Source organism: Gorilla gorilla, chromosome 21 (genome assembly GCF_029281585.2).
Source record: "Gorilla gorilla gorilla isolate KB3781 chromosome 21, NHGRI_mGorGor1-v2.1_pri, whole genome shotgun sequence".
In the NCBI taxonomy this organism is placed as follows: Eukaryota; Metazoa; Chordata; class Mammalia; order Primates; family Hominidae; genus Gorilla; species Gorilla gorilla.
Genome location: NC_073245.2, coordinates 74,874,223 through 74,892,658, shown reverse-complemented (window position 1 = coordinate 74,892,658; position 18,436 = coordinate 74,874,223).

The window sequence follows — 18,436 nt, the reverse complement described above, 5'->3', positions numbered from 1 at the left end:
GCACTGTGCCCATGCTGGGTGCTGCTCCTCCTGGGGTGTGTCCCTCTCTGCCATGTGCACGGCCCCTGTGATGGAGCCGCTTCCACTGGGGCTCAGCTCTGGTGGGGGCCTGGGGCTGGTGCAGGTGCCTCCATGGGCTTCCTCTGAGGGCCCCAGGATGCACCAAGGTCATAGCACAGAGCCCTCCTCATGTCCACCTGAGCCCCATCAGACAGTGACGGTGGGGGCTGAAGTGGAGTTGGGCTCTCCCTGTAGCTCCCCCTCACCTCTCCCAGCGCTTCCCCCCAGCCCCCACGTGGCCTCTCTGCCCAGCTTCCCAACATCTGCAGGGAGCTTCCCCAGCTTTTCTGAGTGGCGGGGCTGTGGGCTGCCCTCCTGCACTGGACCTTGCTTCAAATGCTGAATGCCACCTGTCCTGCAGAACCTAGATCCCAGCGGGGGCCTCGAACACGTGCGCCTCGGGGTTCTGTGTGCACTTGAGTTTGAGAAATGCCCTTGGAGGGTAAAGGATGGGACAGCAGGTCAGAAGGAGGTGGGGCGGCCTCTTCAGGGGTCTTCAGTATCTAAGGACAGCCACCTTCAGAGTGGTCACAGCCCAGAGCTCTGATGCACGCAGTACAGGAAAGACAGCCACGTGGGTCTGGCTGCCAATGTGCAATGCACTTGGGGACATGGGAACCCCAGCATGCAGGGGAAGAGGGGACGGGGTCCATGCCCCACACTTTGCTGACACCTCGGGCTGCTGCTCAGGGAACCAGAATGAGGGTCCTGCCCTGAGCTCCTGCGTGGGGAGATGTCACCCCTCCACACGCAGCCACCACACTCAGCCCTACAAGGGCCTGGGAGTGCCAGGCAGGGCACCCGCAGGATCAGGAGGCAGGGCCAGTGAGTGCAGGGAAAAGTGAGGGCATGCGGTCAGCAGGGGGTCAGCAGGCCCCTCCTCTCATTGGGGGACCCTCAGCAAGTCCCTGGGCCCCCAGGTCCTGGTTTCCACGGCTCTCCCCAAATCCATCAAGCAGAGGCGGCCACTCCGCCTACCTATGTCCTGCCTGCCCTTTGCCTGGCCTGAAGCCCCCCCTGCTCACTTCCTGTCTGGGTTGGCCTCTGCTAAATTATTCAGCGGGCATTACTAGGGCAGGCCCTGCCAGAGGAGGCCGGGTGAGGCTCTCCTGGACCGGGTCCCATCCCTCCGCACTCTCTTAGTCATCTCTGGCTCCAGCTTGGAGATGGCTGCTAATGGAACCATGTGGCCGCCTCTCCCGTGGCTGCCACAGCCAGCCGGGACTCTCCCTCTCCCGCAGCCCCTGTCTCTGACTGGAGTCCTCATGCCCGCTGCCTGCTGGCTCTGGGGCCAGAGCTCCGTGGCACATGCGCTGTGTCCAGCAGTGCTTGGCACAGTGTTTGCAATCACAGACCCCAACCAGTCACCATGCTGATACCCAAACCCTATCGTCAGTGGCATGAAACTGGGGGAGGTGGGGTGTGCTCCAAGACTCACCAGGCTCCAGCTGCTGACATTTTTGCTTTGCTTTCCCAAAAAGTGCTTCCCAGGGGCCAGCTTTGCTTTGGGGTTTGTGTGTACGTGTGTGTGTTTGTGCAAATGGGTTTGCATCGGACCTGGAAGCGTGCATGCCTGTCTTCATGTGTTCACAGGCGTATGCATATGGGTGTGAGAATATGTACACACACATTTCTGTTTGTGTATGCATGTGCTTGTGTGCATGTGTGTGTGCATCTGTGTACAAGTGTGTCACATGTGCAGTACTTTACACCCAACACAGCTTCCACTGCCTTCTGACTCTCTTGTGCATGACCACACTCCCACATACCCACGTGTGCAGGCCCAGAAGATCAGGACTCACAGTGCCGCAGGCCCGGGTCCGCCTCGTTGCTCCCAAACATGGTTTTTGGCTTGTCTTCGCTTGCCGCTTCCTGGCTTGTTCAGCCAGGGACCCTCTCCCCTGTATTAGGGTCCCCCCGAAATCTTTGATGCCAGTTCCTGTCGAGAGAAGGGCCCGGGCATCCCCAGGTCTGTGCCAGCACTGTCCTAACCCAGTTCCTGCTGGTAAAGCATAAGATGTCTCCCCCCGGAACCTCCCCAGGCCAGGCCCTCAAACTTCAGCTGGCAGTGCACCGCCCCCCTTAAGTTCAGGCTGGCTTGGAAAAAAAGTGAGCAAAGGAGAAAGGCCGCCCACCCACGGCCCACCTCTGGGCTCCCAGCTCCAGGCCTCGGGGCAGACAGTGTGCCTGCCCCCTTGTGCCCTTGCCCTGCTGGGCAGACATTCGCTGTGGGTGCTGGGAAGCTTATGGGAGGAGCTGGCCTCTCCCCAGTGCGCCTCAGGTGGCAGGAGCTCACTGGTGGAAGTGCTGGGAAGGGGACTCCAGGCCGACTTGGAACACCCTGCTGAGGCTGAGGCTGAGCCTGTGAGGTCGGGACCACTGCACTCCCAGAGGGAGAGCTGCAGCTTCAGGGCTGGCCGCCTGAGCCCTCATCCCTACCATAGCCTCTGACCCTCTCCACCTCACACAGATACCTCTGGGCCTCCTGTCTGATCACCAAGGTTTTATTAAAAGAAACCTCATTTGGAAGCCCTGGGGAGCTGAGAGCTCTGCTGGGCAATCTTCCTCCGGCCTGTGAGTCAGGGTTTCCTTAAACAGAGCAGCTGAGAGGAAAGCCAGGTGGAGAGGAGACGCTGCAGCCTCCAGGCCTCCCCGGCACTGGGCCTCTCCTGGGAGGCAGCTCCAGGGGCTGCAGTGGAGGAACTTAGGGCCAGGGTGGGTCCTGTGTCTGATGCCTAGACAGAGGTCTGGGACCACCAGCCATAGCTCCTGCACAGGCCAGGGGTGGGCAGGTGCTGTGGTGGAGTTCAGGTCCTAGCCCTGTTCACGCCTCACCAGCCGCCCCAGGCACTCAATTATGTGGCAAATATTCCTGATTTGGAGCCTTCTCCTGCCCTCAGATGGCCCCCGGCTACTGGCCATTTTCCCACAGGCTGAGTAATTCTCACGGGGATTTTATGGCTGGCATCGGCCGTCCACACATTTCTCTCCCCATTAGTGGTCAGAGGGACTCAAAGTCACAGGGACTCAGCCCCATCTGAACACGGGGCTCGTCCAGCACCCACCAAGATACCCCAGCAGGGGGCTGGGGTTTGATGGGTTTGGCGAGCGTTGGAGCTGCCTGAGCCGGTGTCTGGAGACAGCCTGGTGGCCGCGTGGTGGCCCCACAGGTGTGGGCACTGCAGCAGGTTGTACTTCCCAGCTCCAGAGAGCCAGGCGCTGATCTCCAAGCAAGCTCACTCCAGTGACTGCCACGCTATAAACCCCACGACGCACCGGGGAGCTGAGAGTGTCCCATGAAAGGCCCCAGAAGATGGATTTGATTTGTTCATTCTTATTGGGAACCCTGATTCACAAACCCTGGCAGCTTTGAGGAAATTGGTTATTCATGCCCAGAATGAATCAGCAAATCCTCCCCACGTCAGTCGCCGCCTGGGAAGCTGTCACCTCCGTGGCCGCAGCACTCTCTGCCTTGGCAGGCAAGTGGCATAAAACACTGCCTTCAAAGTGATTTACAGACCCAGGCCAGGCCAGCCCAGTGCCTGCCTGGGATCCGTGCTTCCGGGAACAGGCACGGACCCCAGAATGGGACCAGCTGCAGTTCCAGAGAGCACACGGGCCCCCAGGGCCACAGGAGCCCCTCAGCTGCTCTCCTTGGTGCTGAAAGAGCCTGGTGGCAGAGCTGCAGATACCTGCAGCAGAGACGGGGTCCCCACCCCAGCACCCCACAGGCCTCCTCAGTGCCTGCGCCCCCCAGCCGAGGACATCTCTGGGTGTGAGTGTGTGGTGTGTGGGGCTGGCTAAGTGTTAGGACTTCACTCGCCCTGGAGAGACCCCCACCAAGAGGGGCAGGAGTTGGCACACTAATTCCCAGGGTTCTCAACACCCAGGGGGTCCCTCTGGTTCTGAGCTCTGGTCCCCAAGTGGTCACCGGCTCCCTAACTTGCTCTCTGTCACCTTCCTTCCCCTGGGCCTTGTCTGCCTGTGCCCATGCTGCGCCGCAGCTGATGAACCCCAAAGCGGCCCACTCTGATCTTACACTCGGGAAACGTGGCTCGCTGGGCTGCAGCGTTCTAGGACATTCCACTCTAGGAGGGGCTGGAGCAGAGCCCCGGGTGCTCCACATGCTCCTCTTTATCTCAGGGGCTTGTGCATCCAGCATATTCCAGTTATTCTTGAGAACTACAAGCAAGAAAGGAGGGAAGAGCCGGGCCTCCAGGGATCTGTTTTGCAAGAGGTCCTCAGGAAAATGACCCTCTTGCATGGCTCATGCGAGGAAAATGAAGCTGCGGTTGTTCAAAGTGGCCACCTGCCCCTCACTCACACTACCCCTTCCCTCCCTCCTGGTCTCACCTCCCCACCACACACCCTGCTTGCTGGAATCACCTCCTGCATAAACCCTGTGCCCCAAAACCTTCTCCCAGGGTCTGCTTCTTTGGGGACCTTGAAGGAAGACACCAGCATTCCCCACTTACAGCAGGCTTGGGGCCCAGACTCGGGATCAGCTTTGGAGATGATGTCACACCTGATTTTCTGTTGGGAGAATCCCTGCCTCTGCCCTCTGGCCTCACAGGTGTTGCTGGCTGCACCAGCCAGGGTCAACCCCAGCTGTCCTGTGTGAAAGTCTGGCTGAAGCAGATCTTTCCAGAGCACGTGTCCCCAGAACACTTGGCCCCACCAGATGCTCCAAGAGCCGTCTGGGCAGAGCCGTGCACGCTGCCTCCCTGGCTGTCCTGAGGGCTGGGGTACGTGCTGCCTCCCTGGCTGTCCTGAGGGCTGAGGTGTGCACAGCCTGAGTGACCAGCTCGGGAGGCTGTGTGACTGGCACCAGGTGTCTCCAGGAAGAATTTACCAGAAACCCTTATTTATTTATTTTTTCTTTTTCTTTTTTTATAATCAGATACTGGGGCTAGACACGGTGGCTCAGGCCTGTAATCCCAACACTTTGGGAGGCTGAGACAGGCAGATCTCTTGAGCCCAGGAGTTTGAGACCAGCCTAGGCGACATGGCAAAACCCACTCTCTACAAAAAATACAAAAATTAGCCAGGCATGGTGGTGTGCCTGTAGTACCAGCTACTTGGGAGGCTGAGGTGGGAGGATCGCTTGAGCCCAGGAGGCGGAGGTTGCAGTGAGCCGAGATCACACCACTGCACTACAGCTTGGGCAACAGAGTGAGACCCCATCTCAAAAAAAATTAGATACTGTGTCTCGCTATGTCGCCCAGGCTGGTCTCTAACTCCTGGGCTCAAGCAGTCCTCCTGTGTTGGCCTCTCAAATTGCTGGGATCACAGGCATGAGCCTCTGCACCCAGCCAGGAGCCCTTATTTTTGCTAATGCCTGTGAGCTCGTGGCCCGAAACCTGTGCCTCTGAGGCCCCTGGTGTGAAGAGCTTCCTAGCAGCTCTGAGCTCACCTACAAGGCGATCAGATTCGCTCTCAGCAGCTGATTCCACTGTGCATCTAAGCAGCGTGAAGTTACCAAAGGCAGTTTCCACACTCCGTCCCAGGAACACAGACACGACATCCTGGAAGCAGAGGGGGTTCAAGGTGTCCTCATTCGTAGTTCCAGAGCCCGCAGCAACACAGGACACGCAGGCTGCAACTGTGAATTGTGTGTGAATTGCTTTCCTGAAAGAGGCCCTTCTGCAGAGCTGCCAGACCCGGGGGATGGGTCAGACCCGAGGCCCTGCGAGGCTCGGCCACCTCTCTGCCTGGGTCTGAGCTTGACCAGGCGGGTGTCACTGGAGCGTGCCCCAGGCTCGGCCACCTCTCTGCCTGGGTCTGAGCTTGACCAGGCGGGTGTCAGTGGAACGTGCCTTTGCGGAGCGGTGCTCCAGGGCTCAGTGCACCACACTGGCTCTGCCATCCCTATTCCATAGAGGAGAAAAATGAGGCCCCGAGAGGAGCAGCAGCTTGCCCGGGTCACATGCTGGAAATGAAGCCAGGCCTAGCCCCGCCCCCCCGCGCGTGTCCGGCTGAGCTTCCTGAGGAGCAGCGGCCACATCCACGCTGCACCAAACCCTCCTGCAGCCGGTTCTCACCGGACAGACAGTCCCCATGTCAGGGCGGGTGAGCAGCCACCCACAGAGTGTGTGTGTGTGTGTGTGTGTGTGTGCACGTGTGGGGGATGTGTGTGTGTGTCATGTGAGGGACGTGCGTGGGTGTGTGTGTCACGTGAGGGGTGTGTGTGTCACGTGAGGGGTGTGGGTGTCACGTGAGGGGTGTGTGTGTCATATAACGTGTGTGTGTCACGTGAGGGATGTGTGTGTGTCACGTGAGGGGTGTGTGTGTCATATAACGTGTGTGTGTGTTATGAGGGATGTGTGTGTGTCACGTGAGGGGTGTGTGTGTCATATAACGTGTGTGTGTGTTGTGAGGGATGTGTGTGTGTCACGTGAGGGATGTGTGTGTCACGTGAGGGATGTGTGTGTGTCATGTGAGGGATGTGTGTGTGTCACATAAGGGACGTGTATGGGTGTGGGTGTCACATGAGGGATGTGTGTGGGTGTGTGTGGGTGCATGAAGGATGTCATCCCTGTTCCGTGGCCCAGACATGCCTCACCTCACGCAGCCCTGTGCTCCAGGAAGGTGGGTCTGGTCCCGCGGCCCTAGCTGGCACTCCTCTGTCCCCTCCCATCTTGGGGTTTAAGCACCTCCATCTGGCCAGGTCCAGCTGAGGAGCTGCCTCTTCCAGGGCCGTTCCTGATCCCCAGGGACCACTCCCCTCTGACCTCCCTGAGCACACATCTTTGTTGGAGGCATTTGTCACCCTGTCATCTGGAGACAGTGACTTCCTCTCACGAGAAGGGGAGCCCCTCGAGGGCAAGGCCTCTCTGTCCATGCACCCCGGGAGCTGTCTCACGCTGGACCCAGCACGCAGTGGGGGCTTGGTAAGAACGGACTGACCCGGGTCTCTGAATGAGTGAAATTTAAATGTCTGCCTTGTGAGTTGGGTTTTGAGTGTGGGGCTCCAGTTCACATCCCTGTTGGGTTAGCCCAGGGCAAAGCCATGGTCACCCCCCAGGATCAGCTCCACGCTTGCCCTGGACACAAGAGCCACTGGTGTTCGGGAGAACACACTGTACCCCAGAGGGCACCCAAGTCCCAGGCAGCCAGCAGTTCTGGGGACAGCCTGGAAGGAATTCCCCTGCTCAAAGCTCCTTTCCATCGTTTGGGCCTCATTTTACATGTTCCTTCCTCCAGGAAGTCCTCCCTGACCACCCACCAAACCAGGTAAGCAGCAAGTTGCTTCTCCCCTCAAACTCAAAGCTGTCTCCGGCTTTCCAAGCCCCAGTTTCCTTGGGTCCCTCATGGCCAAGAAGCACAACATGAGATGTGCCCCATCGTGCCCCAACACTCGTGTGGACAGTCCGGGGTTGAGCTGACCTCTGCTGAACTGTGCGCGCCGGGGCAGGTGCTGCGCCTGAGCTGTGCACGCCGGGGCAGGTGCTGGGTCTCCCGAAGCCTTGGGTTCCTGCCCTGTCTGAAGCTCACGATGCTGGGTCTTGGGCTTCCTTGCCAAATTGGACAGAAAATCTGTCCTAATTCTTGGGAATAATAAGGCCCTTGGAATCTCTTTGCTGTGGAACTTGAAAGACCGTCCCCCCCCTCCCCCCGCTCTCATTGCCACGAGGGTGATGGTCACTTTATGTGTCCACTTGGCTGCACCACGGTGCCCAGCTGTTGGCCACACACCTGCCTCGGTGCTGCTGTGCAGGTGTTTTCTGGCAGGATGAACACTTAGCTCAGCAGGTTTTGAGGTAGGCAAGTGACGCTCCACCATGGGGGTGGGCCTCGTCCCAGCATCTGAGGCCTTGAGAGCAAAGACTGAGGTTTCTGGAAAAAAATGGGATTCTCCTCCACAAGATGGCAACGTGGAAGCCGTGCTGAGTTCCCAGCCTGCCGCCCTGCGGAATTCGGACTCAGATGGCGGCATCAGCTTCCCTGGACTTCCAGCCAGCTGGCCTGCCCTGCAATTGCCAGTCCCCACAATCATGTGAGCCAATTCATTAAAACCAATCTCTCTTATTCTTGATAGACAGACAGAAAGAAAGAGAGAGAGAGAAAGAAGAAAGAGAAAGAAAGAGAGGAAGGAAGGAAAAGAAAGAAAGAAAGAGAAGGAAAGAGAGAGAGGAAAGAAAGAAAGAAAGAAGAAAGAAAGAAAGAAAGAAAGAAAGAAAGAAAGAAAGAAAGAAAGAAAGAAAGAAAGAAAGAAAGAAGGTGAACAGCTAGCTAGCTAGCTGGATAGATGGATGGATGGATAGATAGATGAATAGATGGATAGATAGATGGACAGATACATGGATGGATGGATAGATAGATGAATAGATGGATAGATAGACGGATAGATACATAGATGGATGGATGGATAGATAGATGAATAGATGGATAGATAGATGGACAGATACATAGATGGATGGATGGATAGATAGATGGATAGATGGATAGATACATAGATGGATGGATGGATACATAGAATCAATAGATTGATTCATAAAGACAGAGAGAGGTGGACATGGATCCTACTGGTTCTGTTTCTCTGGGGAGCCCTGACTGACCTGGCTGGTCCCCTACACTGACAAGCAGACTGGCTGTTCGGTCAGGATTGGATGTGGCAGGGTTTGGTGCAATGTGGATGTGGCCGCTGCTCCTTAGGAAGCTCAGCCAGACATGCGCAGGCGGGTGGGGCTGGGCCTGGCACCATTTCCAGTATGTGACCCAGGCAAGTTCCTTCTCTCAAACTCAAAGCCATCTCTGGCTTCCCAAGCCCCAGTTTCCGTGGGTCCCTCATGGCTGAGAAACACAACATGAATTCAGAGGGAAGAGAAGAGCTGAGAACTGGCTCAGAGGCAGAGGCCACCCCCCAGCCTCTCATGTTCCACCCTGTCCTCAGCGATGGGGACACAGAGGCCAGAGAGGCCCCTGCCTTCTTCAAGGTCATGGCTTGGAACAATGAGCAGTTCCAAAATTCACATATGTCCTTCTCCAGGCTCCCCAGCTGTCCTTCAGAGTGCTGGATTTTTCTGCCTTTCCACCGTCTTCACCGCCTTCCACTGCCTTTCACCCCACAGTCTCTCCCGTCGGGGCTCCTTCCTCTCCGTCCCTCCAAGGGTCCGCTGCCCTTCAGCGGGATGGGATGGATCCTTCCAGCCCGGCGGCCGGAAAAGGTGCAGGTGGGGGCGGGGCGCGGGGGCGGGGCGGGGGCTACAATTTGTTAGGCTCCATGTGACTGTGTGCTGAGCTCCTCTAAGAGGCCTGGGGGCTGGGCAGTGACTGGCATGTGCCCCCGAGTGCGGGGGCAGGGGGCTTGCCTCTCACTCCACGCCCAAGTTCCTGGGTGAATGCGTTCTGGGCAGCCTGGGTTTGTGGGTCTGAATCACAGAACTTCAGATCACACCTAGGCTGGAGGCCAACCCTGACTGCAGACTCGGGGGAACGTCCTGAGCGCTTTCTTTTTAAACAGCTTTGACATGTGCAGCAAATAAGAGTTGAGTGAGGGATCCGCAGTGCCCTTGTGACGTCCTCCCGGAGAAGGGGCATTCACCACCCTCGCGGGCTGGGTTCCTGGCCACGCCTGCCCACCTGCGGGTCCGCCTGGGGCGGCTCTGGCAAACCTGGGGTGACCGGGGGGGCGTGGAGGAGTGGCCCAATTTCTCCCGACCTGGGATCTGTACCTCCTCGCCTGAGACTTGCTTTCCAAAATTTCTAAATAAGAGCAGCCCTCACAGCTAGTTTCACATTCCCACCATCAAGAAAAGTGTGGAATAAAACTAAACCTACTGACTCCTCCTGCCCCCACCCCCAAATAGCCTCATTCAGCCGTTTCTCCGAAGCCTTCAGAGCAGTTTTCATTCAAACTTGCATGTAATTGTTGCTGCTTTAAAGAGAATCGCCCACAGCACGTACCACACAGCCTCTGGGTGCACGCAGGCCCAGGGGACGCATGCAGGCCCGGCATGGGGTGGGGGGCATGCAAGCCCGGGGGGTGCACGCAGGCCGGGTGCGGGGGGGCGGTGGCGCACGCAGGCTCAGGGGACGCACACAGGCTGGGTGGTGGTGGTGGGGGGTGATGCACGCAGGCCCGGTGTGAGGTGGGGGGACCTGGCGTGGGGTGGGGGAGCACGCAAGCCCAGGGGGTGCACGCAGGCTGGGGGGGGTGCATGCAGTCCCAGCATGGGGTGGGGGGCACGCAAACCTGGGGAGGTACATGCAGTCCCAGCGTGAGATGGGGAGCATGAAAGCCTGGGGGTTGCACGCAGGCTAAGGGGGTGCATGCAGTCCCAGCGTGGGGTGGGGGGCATGCAACCCCAGGGGATTGCACGCAGACCCTCCGCAAGCACTGCAGCTACTGCTGTCCCTGGTGTGGCTGTGCCAAGATTTACTCACCGGATCCCCACTGTCATTGCAGACACCAGCTGAGGGAGCCTCCTCAGCCCAGGAGCTCCCTCCTAGGGATGCGTCCAGGCAGGGAGGGCATGCCCGCGAGGAGGAGGCAGCTGGGCCTGGGCATCCACAGGCCTCAGGGTCAGGGGTTGAGGAGGGACTAGGCTTCCCTGTCAGCCCCGTTGCAGAGCTCCCAAGGTTAACTGGCCCATCTCTCCCTCCTGCAGGGAGCTGAGCGCCATCCTCCCTCCCCTGTGGACAGCCCGCGAGGGCGCCTTTCCCGCCCATGTTCTAGAGGTCACCTGCACAGCAGGGGTGCCAGGGCCCAGCCAGGCGCCAGGCTGCAGGGGTGCCACCCTCAACCCTGGTGGTACCACCTCTGCTCTCAACCCTGCTACCATGCCTTGCCCATTTCTGGAGGGCCTCCCCGCTCCCAGATCCCACCCGTCACTGGGATCCCCAGATGGCTCTCTTTGTCCTGAGCCCTCCCACCTCCCTGCTCCACAGCAAATTTGCCCGTTATATTCCCACCCCCACAAGGTGTGGAACCTCAAGGGCAGGTGCTGCCTCAGGGGCTCAGAGCCATGCTGCCCACCGCCCCATGGTGCCCACACAGTGTGAGTGAGGCACAGGGTTGCTGGGCAGGGGCTCTGCTGGTACTGGGATGAGCTGACGCTGCCCCAAGGGCCCTCCCACTGTGGCAGGACTGGCATGGAACTGGATCTGTGCAGAAGCCCCCCATGGGGGTGGGCTTGGCAGAAGCAGCCCCCTCCCCATGTTGACAGCATTAGCCTGAGGCTTAATTTCGTGGAAATCTCTGCCAAGGGCTGAGGTTAAAAGTGTCCTCCAGGGACAAGCCTCTCCTCTCTAAATGAGCCCAAGTCCTCCATGGTCCCTCCTTTCCCCAGCAAACCTCAGTCATGGGACAAAGGCTGGCAGGGCCCACACCACTGCAGGGTCTTGCCGAGATTCCTGGGAGATGCGCTCAGGGGCGAGAGGCCCAGTTCTTGGAAGCTGCCAAAATGGAATAAAAGCAGCTCCAAAGACTTTTGTTCTCCAACTCAGCTCGGGGCCAAGTCACACCACCCAGGGGAGCCCCTGAAGGTCGAGGACATGAGGGTGTGCAGTAAGCAGGGGGCTCCGAGGGTGTCCCAGCGTGTGTGCAGGGGGGACAGGGCCCTGCAGATGTCCTGGAGAGGGACTGAGGCCATGTGCTCAGGGGCCTCCCAATAAACACCCGGGAGTCGCTGAGACAGAGACAGAGACAGAGGGAGACAGGGACAGAGGGAGAGGGAGACAGAGACAAAGACAGAGAGAGACTGATACAGAGGGAGAGGGAGACAGAGACAGACAAAGACAGAGGGAGAGGGAGACAGAGACAGACAGAGACAGAGGGACGGAGACAGAGACAGACAGAGACAGAGAGACAGAGACAGACGGAGACAGGACAGAGACAGAGAGAGAGAGACAGAGGGAGAGGGAGATGGAGACAGGGACAGAGGGAGAGGGAGACAGAGACAGAGATAGAGAGAGACAGAGACAGAGGGAAAGGGAGACAGAGACAGAGGGAGAGGGAGATAGAGACAGAGGGAGACAAGGACAGAGACAGAGAGAGAGACAGAGGGAGAGGGAGATAGAGGGAGACAGGGACAGAGAGACAGAGACAGAGGGAGACAGGGACAGAAAGAGACAGAGACAGAGAGAGACAGAGGGAGAGGGAGACAGAGACAGAGGGAGACAGCAACAGAGGGAGAGGGAGACAGAGAGAGACAGAGGGAGAGGGAGACAGAGACAGACGGAGACAGAGAGACAGACACAGAGGGAGGCAGGGACAGAGGGTGAGAGAGACAGACAGAGATAGAGAGACAGGGACAGAGGCACAGGGAGACAGAGACAAGGAGACAGAAGGAGACAGAGACAGGGAGAGACAGAGACAGGGAAACGGAGACAGAGGGAAGCAGAGACAGCGACAGGAAGAGAAAGGAAGGGAAGGGAGCAGAGCTGGGGGGTCAGAGGTCTGGGCTGGTGAGGGCACTTAGAGGCCCATGTCCAGCCTCTCCGACTGTCAGGTGGAGGCTGGCTGCCTGGTGGCTGTGTGCTGGTTCTGGAATCTTCTGCCTGAGTTTGAAGCCCAGCTTAGCCATTTCATGGCTACGTGACCTCAGAAGTCACAAAAGTTGCCGTAGCCTCAATATCCTACTCTGTACAATGGGCTAATAACAGTGACCTGCATGGAAGGGTCCCCTTGGAGGTGGAGTCTCACACACGTGGGGGGCTCTGGGCCACATGGCCGTGATGCCTGCCACTCCCCTGGGACCTCTTCTGCTGGGCTGTCACAGTGCGCTCCAAAAGACACCCCCTGCAGACCTTCACTTGTGCAGCAAGCCCATGGCCTGCCCCAGTAGGAGGCGGGGCTGCAGGTCAGGCTGTGGAGTGGCGGTCTTGCCTAAACCCGCCTCGTGGACCTGCCCCGCTCTCCTGTCCCCCGGGGAGGCCTTTGGTGCTAATGGGCACCAGACACCAGAGGAGGTGCTAGAGAGACTTTTCAGGGCAGGTTGGGTGGAGATTCTTCCGGATTTCTCAGAAAAAATTAATTCTCCCAAGCTCCACTGTGCGGTCTGCAGCCGGAGACCCTGCTGACACCCCCCTTGGATGACTGCAGCCAGCGGGTGCAGTGCCAGGCTTCCTAGGGGTGCTGAATCCGCCTGGCTCGATGCAGCCCTCAGGCTGTGGAGTTGGGGCCGGGAGTGATGCTCGGGAACGCAGCAGTGTCTAGAATTTATTCCAGCACTTTCCAAGGAAAGAAATTAAGCAAAACCCTTAGGGGGCAATAATAATAACAGCTACTCTGGGTGCCTGCTTTTGCCAAGTGCTGTGTGCCTGCCCGTCCCAGCTCCCCTGCAAGGTGACAGGGCTGCCGCATCCATTCTGCAGATGACAAAACCAAGGCAGAGCCCAGAGCACAGAACAGCTCGGGGCCTGTCACCAGGAGAAGAGGACCAGCCTGAGCCGCGGCCCCTTTCCTGGGCTGCCACTGCTAGCGGCTCAGAGCTGTCCTGTGCTCTGTCACCGCGGGGACACCTCTGCACAAGGCCTACAGCTGCCTCTCTGCTCAGGTAGACGCCTGGCTAGGCCCAGCCCTCGGACTCCCTCCTCCACACACAGCAGGTGGGGGCGGGGCCTGCATCAGGTGCCACCGGGTGCTCAGGGCCTGCAGGGCGGAGGCACCTTCTTTGGCGAGTTGCACGTCACCCCAGTCCCCAGGGACCGGGCACCAGCCCCAGCCCTGCTGCCCCCCAGCTGCCCTTGGGCGAGTTGCTCTCCCTTGCTCCCTGAAGGCAGGACAATGCCACCTCCCGGGAGGACATGTGTGAGCAGCAATGACGTAGCCACAGGGCGATCATTAGCATGTTCTTGTTAATTATTAACATATCAATACAATTAATATGATGCGGCATTAATAATTCATGTGTCGGAGCTCTAGTCTGTGGAGGGCATATTAGAAGCTTGGCAGCTCCATTTTCAGACCAGGGAGTTCCCGAATAGACCAAGTCTCTATGTTAACACCCTCATTCCAAATTGCACCCGGGACTATCAGCAAGTCAACATTTTAATGAACTTGCCGAGGCGCATGACTTAATTGCCCTCATCTTCTAGCTCCAGATTCTTCAGATGTAGCTGATTCTGTCCTCGTGTGGCCAGAGACTCAATTCCTATGGACTCAGAAGCACGGAGGGGAGAGCCTTCCTGACCCCCAGCCGGGGTCTAGGGTCTCCTGGAAGCTTGCCATGCTGGGGTGCACCCACAGGATCGTCCCTGTACTTTGATCCAGCCCAGGGCTCACTGAGGGTCTGGGAGTCAGCTGGGGCTGGCAGTGAGCTGCAGCTGCTGGGAGCTGTCCACAAGCAGGGTCCTGGAAGGACCTCACAGCCACTGCGTTCTTGCCACTCTGCTTAATAAAAATGGTGTGTGCACTCTGCCTGGTGTTGGCCATGCTTCCTGGGCAGGTTTCCCATGGGTGCAGAAGGTAAATGTTGTGCCCAGGATCCCACATAAACCAGTACCCAGGCCTGAGACAGATCGGCTGCCTTCCCAGACTGAGCTGTCATTGGGGGTCCTGTCCAGTCTCTTCCCAAACCGAGAGCTCCTTGCACAGGGTGAGGACTTTCCTCTAGGGAACGGCCAGGAAGGAGAGGCAGCTATGGTGCCCGAAGCATCAGGGAGGCTGACGATGGCCCCAGGCAGGCGGGACCCAGGCACACTCAGGAGGCCTCGGCCACACATCCAGGAGCGGGAGATCAGCACTCTCCCAGCATCTCAAGGGCACGGCCTCCTCCGGCACCCCCTGCCTCAGACTCCCCGCCCCACAACTACCCGGGCCAGGCTGGGGGAAGGAGCAGAGGTGGGGACTAGGGGCCTGCAGCCAGCCTCTGCCCAGGCCGCATGTGCGGGTGGCGAATGTTGATGTCTTTCAACTGCATGGCCCCACCTGACCCTCCCATGAGGAGGTGAGAGCAGGCTTGAGACATTGGTGGCTTCTCCAAGGCCCCACACCAGGACTTTGCTGAAGGGCTTCGGACCTGAGCCCCCCACCTGTGGCCTCCAGCTAAGGGTGTGCTGAGGGCTCACAGCGCTGTCCTGGACTCAGTTTTATTTGGTGTGCGCCATGACAGGGCCGTCCCACACTTAGACTGGGTTCCGTGAAGGGGAGTGATCTGATGTGGCGCCCTGGCCCGTCCCCTCGCGGAGCTCACCTCCCTGCAGCTAATGGAGTGGGTGCAGGGGCGGCGGGCGGCAGCCCCCACAGCATGAGCTCATCCAACTGGGCTGATTCACAACAGAGAGTGCCTGATCTCCCAGGCTGACAGCGGCATCTAACAAATGAGAAAATAAGACACTTCCTAGGGGCCATTTCCTCCCGCTCTTGGTTCCGGGAATGAAAAGAACTCTCCGAGGGGCTGCGGAGCTTTGCTGCTACTGCTTTGCTCTCTGTCCTCAAGTCAGCTTTGCTCTCCTGAAAGACCCTACACATCCACAACCGCCCCGGGCCCGGTCAGGAGGTCCCTGCGTGCACAAGCCAGTGTGGGTGCAAGAGAGACTGTGAGAGAAGACCCCACACCTGAAACTGCAATTCGGCTCGTTCTGAAGGAGCCTTTGGCCGTGGATGTGATGGATTTATGGGTGACAGGCGCACTTTGCAAAAAAGAAGTGATGAGCAGATGTGCATGCGTTATCCACAGAGTGCCACGTGCAGCCTCACGTCCAAAAGATGCAGATGATTTACTCACTGCTGCGTCCACCTGCTGGTGTGAAAAATATGGAAACGCTCCACCCAGAAATTCCCGTGTGGGACTGGGTCTCCCCACCCCGCCCCACCAAGTTCTTTTCCGGTGGGGAGAGCTGAGGAATGGGGTTCCCATAGCAGGAAAAGCCTTGTGATTTGTCAGTGAAACATTTTTATGAAATCACATTCGCCATTTGCTTTTCTCTCAGGTTTTGAGTTGGAGCTCCCTTTGTCTCCCTCATTGTCCCTGGCCATCTCCCGAGAAGCTTATTGACGAAGCTTCACTTAGGTACGGAGGCCCTGGAGGGGCCCTCCTCATGCCCCTGCCCACCTTCCTTGGAAAGCACCCCAGGTAGTCAGGCACCTGCCCCGAGTCACAGGAGGCATCCCCCAGCCCCCCACCTGGGTTCAGCCTCCACTGAAAGCAGCATTTCTCCCAGGGGTCTCTTTCACTGTGTCCACAATGCAATCCTGGAAAATGTACAAAATTGACTGTGTACATTGACACACAGATGGTCACCCAGCGTGTCTTCTCCTCCAATGAGGAAACGTGTATTACAGCTGCTATAAAGATCCACCCTCTATAGGAAAGTGGCCCCAAACGTCCCAGTCTGCAGTCCACAGCGCCATACCTGCCTCACGTGCCTGTCCCCCGGGCAGCTCGGGCAGTGCCAGCCTCGCCTCTGTGCCGTTCACAGAGCCTGCTTTCTGTCGCTGGCGTTGGCACTCACTTCTTTCTGTTTTCACTCTTAGAAATAAAGTAAGGTCAGAGCACAGGAAAGCAGCTCACCACCCACCCACCACTGTATCGAGACGGCGGGGCTGCGGGAGTCGGCCCACCAGGTGGGAGGGCAGTGCATGGTGGGTGCCAGACGCTCACACGGGGCCTGGCATCAGCACACTGTGGAGGCAACGGTGCGGGGTGGCCTCACTATGCCTGCCCAGCGTCCCTCCTCCTTTCATTATCAGGTCCCTGGTTTCAATCCGGGGAGGCTGGGTAGTTTTAGGGGATGGCTTCCTCCCACCCCAAGTGGCCAAGTGACCCAAGCCTGGCCAGCAAGTGTCCATCTTGGGACCTTTGCTGGGTTTCTTGAAATGAATCTCTCTCGTGCTTGCTCTTTTGGAGTCTTTTTCCCTCTGTCTCTCTTTCTCTTTGTCTCTTTCCCTCCTCTCCGTCTCTTTCTCTCACTCTGTCTCTTTCTGTCTGTGTATCTCTCACTCTGTCTCTTTCTCTGTGTCTCTCTCTGCATCTTTCTCACCCCCTCCATCTCTCTCTCTCTCTCTCCCTCTCTCCTCCCTCTCTGTCCCACCAATTAGATATATAAGCCTGAAATCTCAGTGTCCATTTTGCTCCACCTGCAGACAGCCTGCCAGGAGTGAAGCCAGCCCCAAGGAAAGTGGAGCTGAGCTATGGAGAAAGATTTCTGATGACATAGTTTGGGTTCTGGATCCAGCCCTATTTTCAGACCTCTTGGCCACATAAGCAAGTTGATTCATCTTCTGAGTTGAGTTTCTATCCCCAGCCAACCCAGCATGGCAGGAGTGACAGCAACCAGCCCCATGTGGCTCCTGCAGCCCTGCCTCTGCCCACTGCACCCTGTGGAGGCTGAGACTCTCGAATGCCCATCAGCAGGCCAATGGTGTCATCATAGAATGGAGCCCTTCTCAGCAAAGAAAAGGAACAAAACCTATGGAAACACACAACAGCGCAGAAGAGTCTTAAAATGACGTTGAAAGAGGCCAGGCACATAGCCCACACACTGCATGATTCCATTTAGAAAGTTCCAGCTGAAGCAGATCTGATCCATGCTGGCTAGTCCATGATTGCTGGGCCAGAGGAGGGGGATGACTGCCAAGGTGTATGAGGGAAGTTTTTGGACTGATGGAATGTTCCAGATCTTGGTTGTGATGGTGGTTGCATGAGTGTAAAACTCAACATTTGTTAAAACTCTACAAACTTCACACTTAAAATCTGTGCATTTTTTTTGTATGTAAATTATATGACAACCAAGCTGACCCTGAGAGAGCACGCAGGACATGGGGTCCACCCGACGAGACACTGCTGGCCAGAGACAGGACGATCTGAGCTGCAAAGACGATAACAATTGCAGTGGACTGAGACCTACCAAACACGTTTCGGTTCATGAATCCATAATGATACATATTTCTTTTAAATTCAACGGCAGTTACCGTTTATTAACTGACCAGATTACAAAAATAATCATGTACACCTGAGTTCATTCTGCTAGCAAGCCCACTGGTCTGGCCTTCCTGGCTGCCAGCACCCCCACCTTCTACAAAACGAGTGGGCTTTTTCTTCATTTCACCTGGTGGAGAAGAGAACTTCAGCCCACAGGAGGTAGTCTGCTTCTTTGAAGTGTTTTCCAGCAGCATAGATCTCATGAATCAGACCCTCCACGCAGACGATGCCGTATTGACCAGGAACTCCAGCAGTGGAAGAGCGCTCTCCAAGGTGGCCCGCTTCCTGTTGGTGTTGCCAGAGCCGTGCCTGGAGACCTGCTCCTCTACCGACTTCGTGTTCAGGCCCCTGACACAGTGCGGTGTCTGCTTCCACGTCCTCCGCACGTTCACTGAAGCCTTGCTGAGATGGACAGATGTGCCCCTGAAGACACAGTAAAGGTGAACAAGCTGCAAGCCCACACTGGGGACCCCCTGCTGCCAATGGCCAGGCCAGTCTGGGCTCCCAGG